Source organism: Mastomys coucha, unplaced genomic scaffold (genome assembly GCF_008632895.1).
Source record: "Mastomys coucha isolate ucsf_1 unplaced genomic scaffold, UCSF_Mcou_1 pScaffold17, whole genome shotgun sequence".
NCBI classification, from domain to species: domain Eukaryota; kingdom Metazoa; phylum Chordata; class Mammalia; order Rodentia; family Muridae; genus Mastomys; species Mastomys coucha.
The window spans coordinates 28,348,109-28,369,972 of NW_022196899.1; the positions used below are offsets into that span (position 1 = coordinate 28,348,109).

Consider the following 21,864-nt stretch of genomic DNA (forward strand, 5'->3'; position numbering starts at 1 on the left):
TCTGTACAGCTACAGTGTACTCATACACATAAAAATGAAATAAAATAATTCTTTAAAAAAAAAAAGAATGTGAAAAAGTAAGAACCATGGGAAAAGGGAGGCGCTCACTGTTTAAAAGACTTTTCAGTGTGATTGTTTTGTTGACTTTTTGCCTGCAACATAAGATGAGGGTGGTGTGCTACCAGGCTAGCTGGCTGGGGAGGTGGAATGAGTGGAAGCTGAGCTCAGGAGCCAAAGTGGTGTCTGGAGATGCTGCCTCTCCTCAGGGCATCTGAGACTGACCGCAGGCAGTGATGTTAGTGAGCGCAGATGCAGCCTATGTCACCACCCTTTCATGGTTTTCATGACCCCTGGACACATCTGCTTGTGCTGTCTTGGCTGTGAATATTACATACTCAGCAAGAACGAAGAGAAGTAACAGCATGGCTGAGGACAGGAGATGGAAGTGGAGCAAGAATTGGCTTTCCTTTTTCTGTGTGTTCCCGGCTAGCCTGTAGTCTGGCTCCTGGCCCTGTGTGTCGGATGCTTTCTGTGGACCAGAACTGCACAGGTCTGGTGAACTCAAACCTTTCAAAGGCATGCAGTCTCTTTCCATGTTAATACTGACAATAGTCCACATTGGTTAATGGCCTCTGACTTCCATTTAAGTATCAAGTGGTGTGATAAGTCGAGTGTGGTGACACGCTCTTTGAGGCTGCCCTTTGGGAGGCTAAGGTTAGAGAATTATGAGTTCAAGGTCAGCCCTGACTACATCATGAATTCCTTTCTTTAAATGTTGGGAGTAGAGAGGACTGGCTGAATTTTACACTACAAGGAATCAGCCTCCATCAACTGGGTGTGTGTCTGTGTGTTTTGTTGGAAAGTGTGAGAAAGGGGGGGTCATTATTTAGACTCCATATGTAACATGAAGACAACTAACTGAGAAGGTCAAAACAGGGTTGAAAAGGAAGGTAAAAGAGAAAAAGTACAAGTCACTATCTATCTATCTTTCTATCTATCTATCCATCTATCTACCTATCTACCTATCTATCTATTGATCATCTATCATGTACTTATTTATCAGTCTATCCCTCTATCTACCTATCTACCTATCTACCTACCATCTATCATGTACTTATCTATCTATCCCTCTATCTATCTATCTATCTATCCATCTATCTATCTATCTATCTATCTATCTATCTATCTATCTACCTCTTGTTTCATGCAACCCAGACTGGCCTTTAATTCAGTATGAGGTATGTAGCTAAGGTAGACCTTGAACCCCTGATCCTTCTGCATCTACCTCCCATGTACTAGGATTACAGGTGTGTAGCACTACACTCAGCTAGAGGGTAGGTTTCTGGTAAAGTGCCCTGTCATAACCTTCAAATCCTTCTTTTTATTGGTAATAAACATTCAAGGCTACCCCTCACATTGTGAGATTCTTCCAAATCTTTTTAGCTCTATCATAGTCACACGAATAATCATTTACACTCAAAACTGCTCCCTATGGTCCTTGATTGACAGAACATTACAGCATTCCTCCAGTGAGGCTTTAACACGATGAAAACAAGCAGGCTGCTATGTTGCTGAAGGCATTAAAGCCCTGTTTTATGAACAGTAAACTACACCTCTGAGCCTTGTCTTGACACGTGCTAGTGATAGAGAGAAACTGAAAGCTGGGAGTTTTTCAGATAGACTCCAGAAACCTGCTATTAAATCATTGGGCTCAGGCCTCTTTCCTTTAGGACTATTCTAAGGCTTTAAGAGTCTACTAATTTCCCCTTCTACAAAAGAAGACCCAATAGGTGTGCTGGTACATACCTTTAATCTCAGGATTCAGGAGGCAGAAGCAAGTAGATCTCTGTGAGTTTGAGGCCAGCCTGATCTACAGAGCAAGAGCAAGTTCCAGGACAGCCAGGGCTGTGCAGAGAAACCCTGTCTCATCAAGGGAAAAGAAAATTGTGTGTGTGTGTGTGTGTGTGTGTGCGCGCGTATGTGTGTGTCTGTGTGTATGTCTGTATGTCTGTGTACATGTATCTGTGTATATGTCTGTGTGTGTATGTCTGTGTGTATGTTTGTGTGTGTGTCTGTGTGTATGCCTGTGTGTATATGTCTGTTTGTGTGTGTGTGTGTATGTCTGTTTGTGTGTGTCTGTATGTCTCTGTGTGTGTGTCTGTGTATATGTCTGTGTATGTGTGTCTGTGTGTATGTCTGTTTGTGAGTGTCTGTATGTCTCTGTGTGTGTGTCTGTGTGTATGTCTGTTTGTGTGTGAGTGTCTGTATGTCTCTGTGTGTGTGTCTGTGTATATGTCTGTGTGTGTGTGTGTGTGTGTGTGTGTGTGTGTGCGCGCGCATGCACATGTTCACATACTGACTTGGTACATACCAAATGTTTCAGGGCCAAAAGTCAGAAACATCTATGGAGAATTTAATATGGAGAATTTCTTAATGTGCTGGAACAGATGAGTGTTGCCTTTAGGGTTGTCTCTTCAGTATAAGAATAATAAATATCAGTAAAGAGAAAATTAATATCTAAAAACTCTAATCTTGAGTCAGTTGTGATTGCATGCACTTTTAACTCCAGCACAAGGGAGGCAGAGGCTGGGGAATCTCTGTGAGTACAGGGCCAGCCTAGTCTACATAGTGAGTTCACAAGCTACTGAGAGATACATAGAGAAGCCCTATCTCAGAAACAAACAAACAACAAAAAAAAAAAAAGGCTCTCTAATTGTCCTCTATCACTGTTGCTCTCTAGCTAGTAGAACCAAAAAAAAAAAAAGCAAAAAATTTTATCATAGGAGATAACTCTATCTAGCTTTAGGGAGAAAGAAGGTGTCTCCAACCGCTAAGGAGTTCATGGGCTTTGGAAAGGCTCTCCACTGTTGATACAAAAGATACAAACATGGCTAAAATCTGTTTCCTTTCCCCAAAGAGCTTATAGCACAGAACTCAGAACTTTGAAGTGTTTGATGTTATTATCAGTCACCTATTTGTTTTGGAGGATCAATTTATGAGCCATTTACTTCGCATTTCAAAAAGCCAAAGGATGGGGCGAGCCTAGGACATACCTGGGAAAGATAGACCCATAGCCAGACTCTTCATGAAGGATGAGGAAGGCAGTGAGCTCATTGTGGGTACAAAAGATAACACAGAAGAGGAAAGGGATGTAGGCAGGCTGCAAACTGTGCACCCTCAAGAGCTGTGAAACAGATCCCAAAAGAGTCTGAGCCTATTCCACCAAGGACAGAGTCCTGTGAATAGGCGAGGATGCCTGTAGACAGGATGCCTGGTGCTTACAATGCACAATGAACACTTCCTCACATGCTCCCATGTCAGGTTCTAGCACAATGGGTTGCTGGTGGGACCCCTTTGGGGATGAACAACACTGACACAAGGATCACACATCATATATCCTGCATATCAGATATTTATATTATGATTCATAATAGCAAAACTGGTTATTAATTAGCAATGAGATAATTCTATGGTTGGGGGTCACCACAAGGGAGGAACTATATTAAAGGGTCGCAGCATTAAGAAGGTTGAGAACCACTGCTCTAGCACAATCATCCTGATGTCTACCGTTTCTGATATGTTCCTTCTGCTTTAACCAAGTAAGAAAAGCAGTGCCTTCACAGAGTCCATGTCACCATTAAACCATTCACCAAGCCATTCAGAAACTGAGGTTTTTTCTTCTCTTTCCTTTTCCTGGACTTCAAAATATACCAAAACAGAACATTGAAACGTATCAAATAAGCCCACTTCGACAGGTTTCAAAACCAAACTTCAAGCTTACAATTTAAAATATCTCTCTTATCCAGACTTATTCTTGGGCCTGACATCTGTCTGGAGGAAACATGACCTTTATCACACCTAAGCGTCCAGCTGCTCCCGAATCCTCTGTTTGGCCATCAATGCCTCCTTCCTTTCTCCTTTCTCCTTGTTCTTTTTCTCAACTTACCTTCCCTCTTGGGTTTTGTTTGGTTTGGGTTTTGCTCAGTCTGATGGTTGTTTGAGGAGAGGGCTCACTCTGTATCTTTGCCTTAGCCCTCACAGTGCCGAGAACACAGGCATGAGCTATGACAACCACCATGGTCATCTTTATCCCTAATACCTCCTTTTACCTCTGGTTACTCTTTCTAGATCTTTAGTTTATGCATTCGTGACACAGTATTTTGCCATAGTGAGCCCATTAATAGACTATCCATCCTCCACAAGATATTCCTAAGAAAGAATAATATTGAACACATACAATTGTGACTAAAATAACTTTAATTTTACTGCATTGAGAACAATTCTCACCCAGTATTGAGAACAATTCTCACCCAGCATTCTTCACAATTCCCTTTTCTTATATCTTTCTTCATTTTTTTTAGTGGGCTCTCCATATTTATTTTTATTTTTATTTTTATCTTGAGTGTATGGATGTTTTACCTGTATAAATGTCTGTGTATCACTTGCATGCCTGGGGCCTGTGAAGGACAAAAGAGGGTGTTGAAGTCCCTGGAACTGAAGTTATAGACCATTATGAGCCATCATGTGAGTGGTGAGAACCAAACCTCTGCAAGAGTAGCCAATGCTCTTAACTGCTGAGCCATCTGTTGTGGTTTGAATGAGAATGTCCTCCATAGGCTCAGAAAATTGAATGCTTGGTCTCCAAGTGGTGGAACTATTTTGGGAAGACTTGGGAGGTGTGGCCGTGCTGGAGGAAGTGTGTTATCGAGTGGGCTTTGATGTTTCGAAAGCCCACACCATCCCCAGTTAGCTCTTTACCCTGTGCCTTGTGGATCAGATGTAAGCTCTCAGGTACTACTCCAGCACCATGTCTGCCTGCCTGCTGCCGTGCTTCCCACCATGATAGTAATGGACTCTAACTCTCTGGAACCAAGAATCTCCAAATTGAACACTTTCCTTTCTAAGTTGCCTTGGTCATGATGCTTTATCCTGGCAATGGAAATGCAGCTAAGATCTCCAACCCCTTCTCACATCTTTTGTGACAACATGGAAGCTTTAGCACACTGTGTGATGGTGATTCTTACCCTTCCATTCTTCTTCACTGTGGGTAGAATTGATAGAACTTTTTCAATTTTTCTCTTGTCTTTGCCTGAATGTACTAAACATACAGCCTCTGACAAATGTAGCATCCCTTTTGTAGCAGAAACAAAAGAAGTGTGTAATTAGTTGGCAGCCATGACACTGCATGTAGAAATGATAACGTGTGGCTATCCCACCCCCTCCATTTGCTAGTCCTGGTCTTTTGATAAGACATCACTGACCATCATCTTCCACCACAACCAGGACTTTGGAAGACAATCTTGACCCTCAGGATGGTTTAGGCTGGAAAATAGATTAACAGACCAAGGAGATCAGAGTGAAACAGTACAGCCCTGCCTCTGGTAGTCAGGTTGAAGTTGAAGAGTGAAGGGGCCTTGGGTATACATAAGGTGTGTGACTTTTAGGGACTGGGCTGGCACATATGAATTACAGCTTCATTTGCCATGTCGATGCAGAATTCAAGCACTGCAAGAAGAGTGGGCAGATGCAGGTTTGAATAATTCAGCACCACGGACTGTCTTAGAGTGATATTTTAAATGAATTTTTAATTTCTTATGAAGACACAATTAATGCCATAATGATGTAGTTTTAGCAAACACTACCTTTTTATCCCAAGCCATAGCACCTTCGTTAGCTCAGAGAGCTGGTCGCTGGTTTCTTTCTTCTCCCATTTGCTCTGTCTTTACTTTCAAACATAAGACCATACGTGATATTTGCTTTTTGATATAATGCATATCCAAATCAGCTGCAGAAAACATTTAAAGTGTATGGTTTTTTTAAAGATCAGATCATTTGTTCATTTTTAGATAAAAATATAATTACATTTATCTCAATTTTTTTCCAATCGTTGGAACGTTAATTTTACTTTCTCAAAACTGAAATAGCAAACAGTTTATGTAAGGTGTTGATAATTACCTACATTATTATACTGCTGTGACAGATGTTGGGGGAGAAAAGCCTGAAACGCCTACAGCTGTGCACCCCATGACTTCTAGTGCAGGCTCAACAGAAGGCTAGCAGATGTTCTGAACTGTCACTTTGCCTAGATGGTTTTAAAGTTGGAGGGCCTGTTTTAGTGGAGTCTTTTTCGGTTTCACAGATATCCTCCTAATTCCTATCCGTGACAGTTAATATTGGTGACATTGATCAGACAACCTATTTTCCTTCTCCTTCAATAAATAGACATAAACAGACATCAGTTTGCACATGGATTATTAAGCAGTCTGTGCGTATCATTCTATAAGCTCTCTTCTTTTAACCCACATTTGGGTTATTTGTACATGTGAAAGCTTGAGAAGAGTCACTTATTTTGCTAAAATCATATGCTCCTTGGAAGCAACACATTTGACAATTCTAGTGAGGAAAAGTTGCATTCTTTTTCCTAATGAATAGAAGTACTTTGCTCCACTTATTTCTCATTTAATAACTCTGCTCAGGACAACTATTAATTTTGCAGCCTCTTAGAATAATGGGAGAGGAAGATAAAGGGCACTCAGACTCAGCGTACATCCAGTCAAGCCTGACCCAGGCACTTCCTCTGAGCAGACAAACTTTCAGATCCTTCTCGCAGAATCGCAGCCCTGTGCAGAGGCCATCAGCACTTCATTGGCTGTTGCTCTTAATTTTAATGGATCGGAATCCTGTAGTACACTTGTCTAATAGTGTAAACCTTCTGCTAACAATCAGGTATCTGGCCCACCCCGTTTCCTCTCCATTCTGCATAGAAATATAACTCTAAGTAGTGCATCTCTCTGGGTTTGTTTCTGAATTAGTCCCTACACTTAATTATGAGGAGGAGAAAGATGCCTCCTCCTTCTTTGTTATAAACTAAGCTCTCAGTAATCCCAAACAAAAGAGCCAGTTCTAGAAGATACAGGATTTGCTCGCAGGATTATGGTCTCATAGATAATGCAGTGCAGTCAGCAGACTCGAAGCTTTATTTTAATTCAAATAAGCTAGTAAACACACCCTGGCAAGCCTGCCCGTGAGAGGAGCTGGCCACTGTTGCCACGTTGGCAAGTAGAGTGTAAAAAATCTATTATACTTTCTTCACTGTATGTTTAATTTTATGTGAGATACAAATTAAACTCTCCAGAGTACCTATTAAAATAACAATGTTTATTCTATATTTCACTGACTTAAAATAAGAGCTACAGACCTTGAAGGACAGTTTTGATATAAGTTATCACCTACGGAGTTCAAGGGTAAGCTCATAGACAGCAAACTACTCTGCTGCCTTTCTGAGAAAATACAAATATTAGCATTCTCTAGTTGGCAGTCCTTAATAAGGTTAATTAACAATCATATGCCCTGTCATTTCTCTATTTCCCTCCCAGACCTTTGGCTTCTAAGGCTGGAGCTTTAAGACTGATGCTTCTCAGATTCTATAATCTAAATCCATGGGACCAGGGCCTAGGTCAGGGAAGCCTAAGGGATCAGAGACTTGGTGGCAGTTCAAAAGCCCGAAGTCTGAGACCCAGCCTGACTCCACAAACTAGGGATGGTGACTCTAGCCTGTGGCCCCAACCCTACAAAGACAGAGGCAGGGGGAATCAGAAGTTCAAAGGTATCTTCATCTCAATAAAGAGTTTGAGGCCAGGAAGGGATATTTGAGAAGCTGTCTCAAAAAAAAAAAAAAATTAACATAACCTGTAGGCCCAATTCTGGAGTTCAGGAAGACACACACACTGGCATATCAAAGATCTTAAGAAGGTGCAGAATTATTGGACTATCTCAGCTCTAGCCCTGCATTCTAGAAGCTGAGGCAGTAAGACTGAGAACTTGAGGCCAACCTGGGCTGCATAGTGAGTTCCACACAGCCTCACTGCATGCTGAGACCCTGTGTCTAAAAGACAGCAAATGGGACGGGGGTGGGAGGTGGGGACAAAGGGAAAGTGGCAAGAACCTAAGTGTGCAGCCAGCTTTCTCCTGTGCTCACAGAGGACAGCATCGAGGACATTTGCTTAAGTCCATTTGGCCTCAGTCAACCACATTCTAAAAAAAGACCAGACAGTGTTCCAGAGTCACGTGAGAAAGCCAGGTCTCTTTCCCAGCTCAGAAGCACAGGCCTTTCACCCAGCATCTCCTTTTATGCTGAAAGGTAAAGGGAACGAGGGTGATTCTAACTTCACATGCTGTTACGAGAAGTTGAGATAGTAGCTGCTGTCCCGATTCAAGGTTAGTTCTTTCGTGTTCATCCTCAGTGAATAGACTGCTGTCCATTCTCCAAAGAGGAATGGAGTGTTAGGGTACATGGTGGGGAGAGAGCAATAGAAACTCTCCCCAGAATGTTCCTGTGGGTTATTTATTCCCTCTAGACAAACCCCCCAAGAACATGCTTCTTTTCTGTCAGAGTCTGCCACAATAATACTTTCTAGGAACATATTTACAGCTGGGCAGTGGTGGCGCACACCTTTAATCTCAGCACTTAGGAGGTAGAGGCAGGTGGATTTCTGAGTTCAAGGCCAGCCTGGCCTACAGAGTGAGTTCCAGGACAGCCAGGGCTATACAGAGAAACCGTGTCTTGAAAAATCAAAACAAAACAAAACAAAACGTATTTACCACTCACGAATACTGCTGAAGATGTGACTGCTTTGGTAGAATGCTTGCCCTGTAGGCACGACACCCTGCGTTTAATCCTTAGTGCTGGCTAGCCTGAGTGTAGTAGTGCACACCCGTAATTCCAGCCCTTGGGAGATGAAGACAGGAAGATTAGAGTTTATGGTCGTTCTCAACTTTATACAAAGTTCACAACTAGTCTTGACTGTATGAGATAGTATCTCAACAACCACAAAGTACCAGTAAGTTAGTTTCCCCAAGCCGACTGCCTACTCTTGTGCCTGAGAAGAGGGGAATGGAAAGAAGGCAATGCCATTCGAGTCCTTTCCAAATTTTTTTTTTTTTTTGGTTTTTCAAGACAGGGTTTCTCTGGATAGCCCTGGCTGTCCTGGAACTCACTCTGTAGACCAGGCTGGCTTCGAACTCAGAGATCCACCTGCCTCTGCCTCCCAAGTGCTGGGATTAAAGGCATGCACCACCACCACCCAGCTCTTCTTTTACTTCTTATCTTACTTCTTTTTCATTTTGTATATGAGTGTTTTGCCTGGATGGATGGATGTGCACCATATGCATGCCTGTTACCCATGGAGGCCAGAAGAAGGTGTTGGATCCCTGGGAACTAGAGTTTCGATTCCCATCTGCCACGTGGGTGCTGAATATTGAGCCCAGGTGCTCTGAACTAGCAGCCAGTGCTCTTAGCCACTGAGCTCTCTCTCCAGCCATGAAGGGGCTCAGAAATTTAAGGCTGTTAGACTTAACCAGCTGTGAGACTCTGTTAGAAGACATGCCTTTTAAACATGGCTTCAGTTACGTGAATCTTGAGGTCTAATAGGTAACACTAGCATTTTATTGATGCAGAAAGACTCACTTTCCTCAGACTGCACAGCAGTGGCTGCCTTTCCCATGGTCGGTACCAATAATACTCTGAAGGCACAACCTGCAGCCCAGACTTTCCCTCCAGCCCGCCATGCCCTGAGTAACACACAGGCGAATTAATAGATAAGTAAATTAAGAAACTTACAAACAGGTTCATAAAATGTGTAGCACATTTTGAATGTTTAATAGTTTTAATTAATATTCTTTATTCCTATTTTTCTTTTGAGACAGGTCTCCCTCTTAGCCTAGGCTGGCCTCAGACTCTGAAAATCTCACTACTTCAGCTCCCCAGGTGCTGAGATCATAGACATGGACCACTATCCTTCTATATAGAAACAATAAATGAAAAATCTTTAAGGAAACGAAAGAACAGCAAAAAAAGTGAAAAATAAAGCCGGGCGGTGGTGGCGCACGCCTTTAATCCCAGCACTTGGGAGGCAGAGGCAGGCAGATTTCTGAGTTTGAGGCCAGCCTGGACTACAGAGTGAGTTCCAGGACAGCCAGGGATACACAGAGAAACCCTGTCTCGAAAACCCAAAAACAAAAACAAACAAAAAAGTGGAAAGTAAGGATGAAATCAATATGTTTGTTAACTGGTGTGTTTGACTGTCAATCATATTGGTGTATAGAATGGGTCCAAATAATTTTTTTGTTTTTGTTTTTTGTTGTTGTTTTGTTTTGTTTTGTTTTTCGAGACAGGGTTTCTCTGTGTAGTCCTGGTTGTCCTGGAACTCACTCTGTAGACCAGGCTGGCCTTGAACTCAGAAATCCACGGACCTCTGCCTCCCAAATGCTGGGATTAAAGGCATGTGTCACCACTGCCAGGCTCATTTCTTTATTTAACATAATTCTAGTGGTTGGACCTAAGGCTTCTCACACACTAGGCAAGCTCTCTTCCACAAGCTGTAGTCACAGCCCCCTTTTCACATTCTGTTTGTTTTTTCAAATGTGACCTTACCTCCAGCTCTCTATATAGACTAGCATGGTCATAACTGAGAGGTAATGATCCATCCTGCCTCGGTCTCCCTCTCCTGAGTTGTTGAAACTATAAACATGAGGCACTATACAATATTTTCAAATCTACAGATAAGGCATATGGCTGTTTGTATAATCTCAGTTCATATATGAAAAGTACCCCTGAGGAAGTCCACACAGCTCAGTCTCCCACAGCCCTGGCTATTGCTGAACCTCCCACTTCGCTATAGAGCCCCCTTTTCTTAGTTTGATTCAGGTTGTCTATTGACACCAGGAACTTCAGAGTTGCTTGCTTGCTGAGCAAATTTCCCTCATCACAGCCTACAGGCTCAACAGCTGCTCACTCCTGGTTCCAAGTCAGACTTGCTGACCTAACCCCGTCTCTGAGGTAGCCAATCTCTCCAGCAAGACTTCCCTCTCTGGTGACTGTAACCCAGTCCTCCCTGGAGAATCCTAGGGCTTCCTGGCCACACTGTGTGCTGACAGGAAGAAGTATTCTGAAGTCATTTCAAAGTCTGAGGCTGTAGTCAGAGATACACACACACACACACACACACACACACACACACACACACACACACACACACACACACGGAAGCAGGCAGTGGGCCCACAAGCTTATGAAAAACAGCAACCTGGAAAGCTATGGCCCGCAAATAGCTTCTGCACCTTGGTACAGAGACTTCTTCTCTCTGATCTGGGCCAGGCCCTCAGGGACTGTGGGCCAGGCAGGATGCTAAGGGAACCCAGCCTGGCCACCCCAACCTCTACTTCCCAGCCTGGGGGAAACTGGATAAGGCTGGCCATAGCAGAGGCAGCCTAGAAGACTCCTTCGGTTTCATGGTGGCTTGCAGCTTGGAGGGCGCTCACCTTGGAACAGTTAGATCCTAACCCTGACTTCACTAGGGTGCTGTCTTACAGGGACATCCTTAGCCTCCCTCCAGCCATCTATGAGTGAGCAGTAGCAGGATGCCATGTCATTTGAGTTTAGGTCCAAGAGTACACTTGGGTGGTGCTGAGCCCTTGGCATTTTAACAATGCTGACCTGCCAAAGTGACTGTCCCTTCCCTTCTTGGCTTACCAGGAGCCCTTCCTCAGGCTGGAGCCAAGTCCAGAACAAGTAGCCAGCAGGTCACTGTCACCCATGTCCTGTGCAGGGGATACAGGGATCCCCGAGACCCTGTTTTCCTTGTGGAGAGTGTGGATGGGTGCTGAGTGCAGAGGGTGGACAACTGAGGGCTTCTGCCAAAAAAAAAAAAAAGCTGACGGCTTCACAGGCTGGCTGGCTGTAAGATGGATGCCACTGTGCTGCTCCTCCACCACAAGGTTCTTGATCTTTCTCTCCTTCTTCCCTCCCTCTTTCCTTCCTCACCACTCCCATTCTGAAGAAGCTTCACCTATTCTCCCCAATGGAAGACTTGTGTAATTTAGCCTAGGCCCCAAAGAACCCATCTAAACACCCAGAGAGCAGCTGCTGCTTCTCAAGCCTCTAGCATCTTTTTCATGGCTCTTTTCTCCAAATGTGGGAGCAGAGATGGGGGTGGAAGACTAGCCAGCTTTTTCCCTTACCAGAGAGAGCTTCTCTTTCCTCCCTCCCTCCTCTACTCAATCCCTTCTTTCTTTCCTCCTGTCCATCTTAACCTCCTTCCTGTTCCACATTCCCCCTTTTTCCTTCCTCCTTTCCTTCCACCCTCCCTCCTTCCTTTCTTCTTCCTAAATAGCTCTCCACTGACTCCCGATTCCTTATCTGCAAAGGCCTTTGAGCCATCACTTGCTGGAACGTTTCCTTCCTTCGCTAATTAGCTCTATGTTGGACTTCTTTCTAGTTGAGTGCTAAGCCTTTGCATTGACCCTTTTGAGACTTTGGGTGACTTACATATTCTCTCTCTCTCTCTCTCTCTCTCTCTCTCTCTCTCTCTCTCTCTCTTTCACACACACACACACACACACACACACACACACACACACACGCCCACACCTTCTTGATTGCTTACAGGAGACAGGGGACAGTACTGACTCAACTTCTAAGATACACAGAATCTCTCGCCCTGAGCTGGAACCTTAGGTCTAGTCTCAGATTCCTCAGTGGAGAGAGGTCATCAGCTTGAGTCCTCTCTCAGTCTGTGTAAAATGGGGGGAAGCTTTGACCACATACTTGTGAATCTAAATAGTGGGAATGTAGGGAGAGAGGTACAATGGTTCACTCTGGTCTTATAGAGCTAGGTGCTATAACAACATGGGCATTCAAGTCACACTTGCCTTCCTCATCCCCACAGTTATTGGAAGTGATCCTACTGACTGTATGGTAGCCCATCCACCCCCATAGTTCCCCAAATAGAAAATACCTACACTCTGTAGCCAGTCGTAAAGAACCCTCCCTCCCTGCACACACACTCATACAGGCTCAGAGTCTTTTCTTATTGGCAGCACTGGGGATTAAGCCTAAGAGCTCATGCATGCTAGGAGAGAGCTTTACCATCCAGATGCCACAGTACCAATTGGGGCTCACTTTTTTCAACCAGTCTTAAGAAATGCTTAACTTCACTTTTAATCCCAGCACTGGGGAGGCAGAGACAAGAGGATCTCTGAGTTCAAGGTCAGCCTGGTCAACAGAGTTTGCTCCAGGATAGCCAGGACTACAGAGAAACCCTGTACCAAAAATACCACCAGAAAGAGAGAGAGAGAGAGAGAGAAGGAGAGAGGGAGAGAGGGAGAGAGAGAGAGAGAAAGAGAGAGACTGAACTTTTTAAAGTACTGCCACAATTTTTATTCTTTTCAGACATATATTAGGTTGCTTATCTCAACAATGTATACAATAAATAATTTAAGCCAAGTGTGATGATGCACCCCTTTAATCCCAGCAGTGTGGAGGCAGAGGTAATGAGGCCAGCCTGGTCTACATAGTGAATTTCAGGCCAACTGGGACTGCATTGTGAGATTCTGCCTTATTGAGAAATAAGCTCTAAAATGCTTTTGCTGCCAAGGTTTTGTTTCTAACACTCATGTAACCATCCCCCCAAGCTCCCTGTGTAAACCAGTAACAGAATTTCTTCCTAAGCAAAAGAAAGGAGACGATATCAGGTTTACTAAAGATCTCTTTGGTGGTCTTTTATTTAGGAGGTTTCTGGGAAGAAAAGGAGTAATAATTGGGGGGGTGGAAAATTCACTGAAACTTGTTTTTAAGATGAAAGGGATTTTCCTAGACTATTGTCTTGCTCCAAATAACACTGACAGCACAAGTCAGGAGAGTGGTGACTGTGGGTCTGGGCTCCTGCAGGCCTAAAGAACAGCGCATCTACACGTATCCTGAAAGAGAATCATCCATGTATCCAGAAAGGTCGGCCAAAAACTCACCACTTCCCTGCAGTGTCTCCTGTCCCAGTGTGGGGGCGCTGCTCAGGATTCATTCGGACCCTCCTTGATTTTTCATGTTTCCTAAGTGAGAGGAAGCAACTGAAAGAAAGGGAGCAGCTGGCTGTAAAAGCCACCCTGAGAGCCAAGCAGGGCACTGCAGCTGGAGGTGGGCCATCAGTCCAATCCCGGGACCCTTCAGAGTCACAAGTAGCTAGGAATGAATCAAAGAGAGCTAAGAGTAGGATTCACTGAGTGTCAGAGGCTGACCTTTAACTGCTCCCTCTCAACCTAGGCTCCCAGCCTAGGATTTTTAGATTAGCAGAAAGGAAGGTCAGCTGGGGGGGGGGGGGAAAAAAAACATGCCTTGCCTCCTGCTCCTCCTGTGCACATGGAGGATGCTGGCAGAGGGGAGGAGACACATCTCAGGATGGAAGAAGTCCTTGTTGATATGCATGTGTCTGATTCATCTGGTAGCATGGTCAGCCAGCCTGGGGAGAGGAAAGCCACATTTCCTTAAGTTATTGGAACTGGGATTGCCTGTTTCTTTTCCCCCAACCGTCCTTTTCACCCACAGGCAGTTGAAACTGCATTGCCTTCAAGCCTGTACTGAGCCTGAAGATTTGGGGTTTCATAAGGTTACTGCAGTACTGATACAATTGCATGCAGATTTTTAAAGCCTTCAAGAGACAGATGTTTGGTCTGATTAAGAATTGAGGAGGAAGCTTGCAGCTGCACCAAGGAATGATGTATTGGACAAATATTTTAATAAAAAATATGAAGAGATCATCCCGACCTTCCAAGGTCTTCTGCTTTAAAAAAAAAAAAATCTTTATCAAACCCCTATTCTATGGGCTTCAATAAACAGAACCCATTACCTCACGGAATCTTTTGTTGGCCCCATACAAGAGAGAACAAAATGGTTATTCAGGGGAACGCTTTGGATTTTATTGTGAGTAGCCTGCACAAAGAGCTGTGTTATTGTATTTAAAAGAACCATCTGTAGCAGAAACAATGGCATCAAATTATCTTTGAATACCCACTGAAAAACATAAAGCTTGTTTTTTTTTTTTTATTCTTCTGTACGGTGGGGGACAGAGCAGTGTTAGGATAACTGACTTTTTTGTTGTTCTCTGGGTGCATTCTCCCCGCTCCCCCTCTCTCTCCCCCTCACCCTCTCTCTCTCCTCTCTCTCCCTCTCCCTCTCTCTCTCTTTTAAAAAATCAGCCATTTGGGGTTTTAAGCCATAAACGATTTTTCTTGTTGCAGGAGATTGCAGAGGCAAAGCTAGGCTAGGTCTTGGAGGCTGGTGTAAGGCGGTGCGTGTAAGGGAGGACGCTGATGGGAGAGACTGGTCGAAGAAAAGCCGAAATGGATTCTCCGTGCCTTGGATGGAGGAAGAGGGGGAAGTGCGAGCTCCTTCAACTCGTTCTGTCCGGTGAGGAGTGATCCCGCTTGGGCTGTCGAGAGGCTCCGGAGCCTTCACGTTCAGTGCTTTTTACCTGCCAATCAAACTGCTACAAGACAACACCCTGATCTGGCATGGTAGCGTAAGTAGCTTGCAACCCAACTTTGACATTCAAGGCTAGCTCCCTCTCCCCACCCCCCAACACACACTCACTCACTTTCTTCGCCTCTCATTCTGCCTCTTTGTGCGTGCGTGTGTGTGTGTGTGTGTGTGTGTGTGTGTGTGTGTGTGTGTGTGTGTGTGTGTGACCTTTAAGAGATCTGGATACCAACCCTGTGTGGCAGTTATTTAACACAGGCCGATTTAAGTCTGAAGGTGTTAAGTTTGGGAATTAAATGCTAATTAAGATCTCTTTAACAAATGCAGAATTGAAGTGACATTTTATTCTCTTTTGAGCAGATAGTTTTAAGGATTGAAGGTAATCAAGGTGGTGTATGTATGTATGAAAGGGGTGTGTGTATTTCTTTTTAATCAAAAACTAAGAAACATCCGCGAGCCCCCATAGGTAAATCCAATAATGGAAAATTTCCGGTTTCCATCTTAAAACTGTTAAATTCTAGAATTGCTCTCCTACTAAGAGCCTTGTGCAGACCGCCGTGGCTTGGAATGAAAGGTACAGATGCTGAAGGGCTCACTTCAATCCCTGTTGGGACTGGAGGGGGTGGGGGCTGTAATTGGGGTGAAAGAGAGCTTGCATTTAAAAAAAGTGAGACAGAGGACATGACGAACCATCGTTCTTTATGCAACTGGAATAGAGGGAGATAGAAACGCAAGGGGGCAGGATGATCAAGAAATATTACCTGAGAGGGAATACAGAGGCTGACGAGGCTGGGAGCTGGAAGGCTGAGAAAAGCTGGCTAGGGCGGTGGGCTACTCTCTGGCGCCCTCTAATGATAAATCGGACGACATTGCCTTTGCCATCCCACGCTCAAGGAAAGGGTTTTGTCGCTGCTGAAGCTGCAGGATTTTTTGTTGTTGTTGCTTGGTTCGTTGGTTGGTTGATTTGGTTTGTTTTTGTTTTGCTTTGCTTTGCTCTGCTCTTAGTAGAAGAGAGAAGTATTTTTCAGTCCAGAAACTTAGTACAGGTGGTTTTGGCGCGCGTATTGCCTCCAAGCCGAGGAGAGGAGGGCTGGCTGCTTGATTCATGGAGAGAGGCCCTGTGGGGATGAGCAGTGTGGGGGGAGGGGGCTTCTTAACCAGAGAAGTGTGGCTGGGAAGGCCGGTCTGAGGATCATGCATCCTGACACCCTCCCATCACCGCAATCCAAGGAGGCTCCTGAGGACCTCTGTCATCGAGGCGCGCAGTGACCAGGGCCCTCCCTTTCCTTCTTTCTCCTCCTCTTCGTCCTCCTCCTCCTCTTTTTCTCCTCCTCCTTCTTTTTCCTCTCTCTCTCTTTTTTTAATTTAAAATTTTGGTAGATAAAGGTTAATCTTGGGCTGAATGATAAAGCTATGATTGACAAGAGAAAAGGTGTTGAGGGCAGGTCGCGCGGTCTTATTTACAGCCCACTGCTTGCTGTAGAGCCTTTGTTAGAACTGGAAAACTAATCTAGTGCTGATCAAAGCACCATGGAGTTAAAGGACGGTAATGACTGCTAATTTCATTCCAGCCTCAGGCAACCCCCGCCGCTGTAATTAAAGACACGCTATTTAAATACAGGTGAAGGGTAGGGTTTTTTGTTGTTGTTGTTGTTGTTATTTTTTTTTAAGTTGAGGTAGGGATGGGTTACAATTTTTATTTAGACTTCTCCTTGTACTATGATGGTTATGTGGTCCCACACCCGGCTTTTCCATTAGAATTTCTTTTTGTCATTTATACCTGTCTTTGAGGCGCCAACAGAGTAAAAAGTGTCCGTCACATAACTGCCCCATTTAAAGAAAGTATGGAAGGAAACAGACCAGTAACTGTTTAGTGAGGGATTTAAATATTTGGGTCTCTTTTTTCCCCTTCGAATTAACAGAAGGGCCTTCAACACAGCTAAAATAAAAGTATTAGAAACTTGTGGCGGGGTCAACAGGCCAGCCAAAAGAATAAGCGTCAGCTTTTAAAATACTTCTAAAGGATCGTATGAACGTATGGAAAATATATTTTTAATTAAATAATTTCCACACACAGTGTAGCTGCGTATTGGCTCAGAAACCTTATAATTTTACAACCCATAGGAGTTTCTTTATACGAACATCAAAGCTCTACATTTTCGTAGTTGGTTAAAACTGATACCCTCTCTTCATATATACACACACACACCACACCCCAAAAGAATTTAGCCTTTAATCTCTTTTATCCGCAAAGACGAAAGCTCTTCGCTCGACCCCGCCAGAGGCTGTCGCGGTCGGGCCGGGAGCAGCTCAGAAGAGAAGCGACTCCGCGGTCTCGTGCCGGCGCCCCCTATTGGACGCAGTGGGAGATGCACAGCGCCCTCCCGAACCCGCTTCAGCCCTTGCCCTGGGGTTAAAGAAAACTCTTTATTGCCCTCAGAAAAGGAAGTGAGGGTGCGGAAACAAATTTTTATACCCCGAGAAGATAACTATAATTCAACAAAAACCAAAGAGATTGCGTTCTTCTCAATTCCATTTCTTTAAAAAATGACATTCCTCCTTACACCCCAGTTTCTCCCCACCCCCATCCTGGCTTGGTTTGGGGGTCTTCTTTTAGAGGCTATGCGATGATACTACAGAGAAATAGAAAATGCTTCTTCCACTTGCCCGCATTTCACAAATAACACTAAAGCAAAGAGTGCTTCGCTTAAACGCCAGCTGCGTTTCAGATACAAGATTTCCAGATACAAAGTGCTTGGGTCTCTAGTGGATGAAGTAACTCGTTTATATTTGATTATTAATTCTAAAATATAATTAAAAGTTCAGTCTCTCCTTCAAGTATTTACCTCTCCTCCCCTCCCTTCAAACCGCTCTTGATCAAACTTCTCCTTCTTGCCAATCGGTTAAATCCAGCTATTGTCTACCAAACAGGTGTCTTTTTTACTTTGATATCAATGTAGGATTTCAGGGGAGGTTGGTCTATGATTCATTTTATTGGTTAGGAATCCAAGTTATCCTGGAAACAGTTTTGTTTTGTTTTATTTAATACTTCCAAACCTGTCTGTGTAAGAAAGAGCTGTAACTTCTGTCAGCGAGAGAGGGAAAGTAGCCGCCTTGTGATTGATTCAGAAAGACGGACTACAAAAAGAACACAGCCTCTGAATTCCCAATAAATTGAGAAATGTTGTTTTGTTTAGTTAAAATTTTTTAAAAAATCAACAAATGAACAAAATGATCATTTCCTACTTCGGGGACATGTTTGCCGTTTTAACTTTTATCCGCAAGGTTAGGACTTGCCATCGGAGCCTAGCTTAACATTTCCTAACAGAATAGCATTTTGCACATTTAATGTCGTATCTCTGCAAATCTGCTGTTGAGGATGTTTATTCCTCCTCCAGATTAGCGGATCCAAGATGATTTTTAAAGGAGCTGCTCCGCGGGATGACATGCCCTCTCGTCTTATTCCGGGATCGGATCTCGGAGGAGAAGAGGGTGCATGCATATCCAGCTTCTACCCAACAGTCTGTCTTAATGATGGACATTCGGGAGGCGTTGCCTCGGCACCTCTACCCCTTTCTCCACGAAGAAGCTAGGCCTGGTTAGGGAAATCCCAAACTGGGACTAGCCTTGTGACCCCCACGCACACCGAGGAACCTGGGGGACGCTTCTGGGGCGTCCTGGGTCCCAGCGCTACGGTCATCTGTCTCGCGGAGCAGAAGAGTAAGAGAAACCAAGTACAGGCCCGGCCTCGGAAGCGGACTGCAAGAGGGTTAGACAACCGCCATTGGGGAGTATGGAAGAATTGGCAAGTGGACGAGCCCTCTCTCCAGCAAGCGGACAGAAGACTTAGGCAAAGGTCAGCCGGAACAGGCGTGCAGCCCGCCAAGTCCGCAACTAAGCAAGGTCGGAGGAGAATGCACAGCCAGGTTGAGCAAGAAGCAGTGAGCCAGTGGGTGAGCCAGGCCTGAGCGCGCCACCCAATGCTCGGTAGCATTGTGATTCTGCAGCCGCAGGTGGCTGAGCCCCGGCCCCAATCCCACGCCACAGGACTGCCAGCGGGGAGGAGGGCCCTCCACCTTTGGAGACAAGGAAGGCTGCCAAACAGAGACTGAGTTCTCCGAGAAGGCAGAGTCTCCTGGGGCTGGCATCCCGCCGGATCTCCCCAGCCGCGCTGTACCCATTAGGGGCGTGGCAGGCGCTTTGGGTCTGTAGTCGCCGCATCTAGGCTTGAGCCCTAGCGGGTTGGCTGGGCGCCCTGCTTTGTAAAGTAGAGAATCTTTCGAGATCCTGTGAGCCAGCCAGCCGGGTGGGCCAACTTAGCCTAGGTCCACTGAGTCCAGGCCAAGTCCTCAACCCTTCCTTCCTTCTTTTTCTCCCTCCCTACCTCCCAAGCTTAAAACGCTGAGAAGCAGGGTGTGTGGTTTGGACTTGGGGAGGCTATTTGGAGATGGGGCAGGGGCAAGGCTCATTAATAAGATCCAGGTTCGAGGATGAGCTTTCGTTTATTAAGTTTAGTCTTCTTGTTCGTTTTTTAAATGCTGGAAATCTTTAGTTCCTGGAATTTAAGTCCCAGACAAAGAGCCAGGGAGAGAACCGGACCAGATTGAAAGGAGCAGAGCTACAGATAGATGATCATCTCTCAATAAACTGTCAAGCTGCGGCTCCAGAACCAGAGTCCATCAGCTACGTGGGCTGCTGAAGAGTGCAAATACCACAAGTACAACTTGACACCATTGAGCCCACGGTGCTTGTCAATAATCTGTGAATTAGGTGTAGAGACTGTCACCATAGATCATAACAGTTTCTGAAGGACTCATTACAGCATGGAGTGTCAGTGATCTCCAAATTAAGGGGGGAGGGGGTGAGAGAGGAAGAAGGAATGGGGGCCGCCAACAAAAAGCCAAGAAGGGTGGGAGGAGAGATAAAAGTCAAAGCCCCAGCTTAGAAGAAGGCTTTAAAGATTATTATCAGGCCAGCGATCTGAGAATTCCGCGGGGATGGGTTTGGAAGCCCAGCTCTGAGCCTGGGCTGGGAGAGATGCTGAGGACAAGCAGAAGTGGGCCTCAGGGAAAGCTGACTTCTCAGACATTGCCTTTGAGGTTAGAAGAGCTTTTGGAAGAGGCCTCCTGATGTCAACAGAAGGCCTGAAGGATGCCAGCCCGCCCAGGATGGGAGCACGGTGATTTCAGAGCATTTCAGCATGAGCCACAGGCAAACCTTCCACAAGTAGCCTTGGCTTCTTTTAGGTGGTGATTGTGGGCGACTTTCACCACACAGGTTTGCTTTAACTTCTTCTCATGCTACAGGTGGAAGGCTTTCCTCCATTTCCTGAGAAAAGCAGTCCAATTCAGTGAAGCAGATCTCCCTCTTCCCCTTCCTCCAGCTTGCTCTTGGGAGTCCCTAAGACCCTTGCTTTCTGAGGCTTATCACTTTCTGTTGTTCCTATTCCATCGGGTTGAGCTTCCGGAAAGGAAGCTTTTGAGTGACACAAAGCAGAAAGTTATGTGAGGTCACCAAGGAAAGACAGAGCTCAGGGCTAAGTGTTCCAGCTACTTGGACTTTGCTGCAGCAGTCACATGTCACCGGCCTGCATTGCTGTCACTTAATACGGGTCAGAAAAACCTCAAGGAAGGCTTGGTTTGTTTTTAGATGGCACAACTAAATAAAGTAATTGCAGCTAGAAAATTTTAGAAGAACATCTTTTTCTTTAAGTTATGGGTAACAGTCATGGCCATCAGACAAAAGAAGACATATGTATGCCTTTGGTAGGATAAATTGCCCAAAATATTTGACTGTCAAATAAGTCATAGACTTCCAAGCATTGATTTGGAGATGCAAAAGGACTAAAATCTCTCTGGAGTGTTTGGACTATCTGGTGATCCCCACCCCCACCCCGGATTTTTAGAATCAGAAGTGCAATTGAAGACCAACAGTAGCTGCTCTTCATGCCCTCGGCTTGTCTTTAACAGGGGAATTTCTGTTTTTAAAGCAATTAGATCATCTAATGGACAAAATACATTTCCCCTGGACAGCAACAGCAGTGGTAGAAACAGAATCTCAGGGTTGATAATTCATAAATTGGAAATGAAAAATAGTGAAGCGTGAATCCTCCGCCCAGAAAAAAATTAATTGATCTGGATATCTGAAAAATGTAAAAATATATGAACCATTGTAAGTCATATGATTTTTACATACACCCCAGAAGACTCGAAAAGGCGATTTAAAAAAAAAAAAATAGTACAATTCAAAGCAAGAGGGAAATATGTTAAGTTTCTAACTGCCAAACTTTTTTTTTTAATGTATTTACTTCATCAGTGAAAGATGGAATGAATTGAGCACAATGGTCAGTGGGCAGACCACCCTGCATTCCTCAGGTTTCAAGGGTCCTTGCAGCTCTTGAAGGAAATTATTTGGTAAAATTGGGTCTGGGCTTCAACAGCCCCTTGCCCATTTGTTGCGAATAATACCACTTCTGAAAAATTAAAGACAAGGTCCTGGAGAGACACAAGAAGAAAAAAAATACGATTAAGCAAGTTTAAATTAGCAGTGTACCTTGT

At 44.6% G+C, this 21,864-nt stretch overlaps 1 protein-coding gene across 4 annotated transcripts in view; it reads left to right on the top strand.

The window, feature by feature from the left end:
- The window catches only part of LOC116095085, a 136,839-nt gene that overhangs the window by 67,714 nt on the left and 47,261 nt on the right, over positions 1–21,864 (top strand). For 2 of the 4 annotated variants that reach the window (XM_031376605.1, XM_031376604.1), the window contains exon 1: positions 14,851–15,350. The gene's annotated coding sequence lies outside the window, so the exon portion shown is untranslated. Of the gene's footprint in view, positions 1–14,850; positions 15,351–21,864 lie in introns of those variants that run through there. The other 2 variants (XR_004120433.1, XR_004120434.1) reach the window with 2 other exon arrangements.